The 1,353-nt window shown below is 33.0% G+C and overlaps 1 pseudogene; it reads right to left on the reverse strand.

Moving 5' to 3' along the window:
- Nucleotides 1–894: 894 nt before the first annotated feature.
- Nucleotides 895–1,019, reverse strand: LOC125931187 (uncharacterized; annotated as a pseudogene).
- Nucleotides 1,020–1,353: the final 334 nt, after the last annotated feature.

The raw sequence follows: 1,353 nt of genomic DNA on the forward strand, positions 1-1,353 counted from the left end.
TCCATTTCTATTTTTTGGAACAGCTTCAAAATCATAGGTATTAACTCTTTAAATGTTTGGTAGAATTCCCCTGGAAAGCCATCTGGTTCTGGACTCTTGTTTGTTGGGAGATTTTTGATTACTGATTCAATTTCTTTACTGGCTATGGGTCAGTTCAAATTTTGTATTTCTTTCTGTTTCAGTTTTGGCAGTTTATATGTTTCTAGGAATTTGTCCATTTCTTCCAGATTGTCCAATTTGTTCGCATATAATTGCTCATAATATTGTCTTATTATTGTTTGTATTTCTGTGGTGTTGGTTGTAATCTCTCCTCTTTCATTCATGATTTTATTGATTTGGATCCTTTCCTTTTTTTTTTTTTTTTTTTATTTTTGTTCACTCTGGCTAGGGGTTTATCAATTTTGTTAATTCTTTCAAAGAACCAGCTCCTGATTTCATTGATCTGTTCTACTGTTTTTTTTTTTAATTTTGATATTATTGTTTTCTGCTCCAATCTTTATTATTTCCCTTCTTCTACTGATTTTGGGCTTTATTTTCTGTTCTCTTTCCAACTCTTTTAGGTATAAGTTTAGGTTGTCTATTTGAGACGTTTCTTCCTTCTCTCTATATAGTATAGAGAGATTGCTATATACTGGATTGCTATATCCTTCCCTCTTATGACTTCGTTTGCTGCATCCCAGGGGATTTGGGCTGTCTTGTTTTCATTTTCACTGGTTTCCGTGTACTTTTTAATTTCCTCTTTAATTTCTTGGTTAACCCATTCATCCTTTAGTAAGATGTTCTTTAATCAAGTATTCATGGTCTTTCCAAATTTTTTCTTGCAGTTGATTTTGAGTTTCTTAGCATTGTGGTCTGAAAATATGCAAGGTATAATCTCGATTTTTTGTACTTGTTGAAAGGTGATTTGTGACCCAGTTATGATCTATTCTGGACAATACTCCATGTGCACTTGAGAAGAATGTGTATTCAGCTGCTTTAGGATACTACACTTGATCTTAGCCAAAAGGCCGAGAAGCGATCAGCTGCTTTAGGATGAAATGATCTGAATATATCTGTTAAATCCATCAAAGCCATTATGTCCTTGTTGATTTTCTGCTTCAATTATCTGTCCATTGTTGTCAGTGGGATGTTGAAGTCCCATACTATTATGGTATTATTTTCAATGAGTTTCTTTATGTTTGTGATTAGTTGATTTATATATTTGGTTACCACCACACTGGGGGCATAAATATTTAGAGGTGTTAGATCTTTGTGGACAAACCAGTTAATTACACTATAATGTCCTTTTTCTTCATCTCTTGTAATAGTCTCTATTTTAAAATCTAGATTGTCTGATATAAGTATGGCTACTCC

This window comes from Panthera uncia, chromosome A2 (genome assembly GCF_023721935.1).
Source record: "Panthera uncia isolate 11264 chromosome A2, Puncia_PCG_1.0, whole genome shotgun sequence".
In the NCBI taxonomy this organism is placed as follows: Eukaryota; Metazoa; Chordata; class Mammalia; order Carnivora; family Felidae; genus Panthera; species Panthera uncia.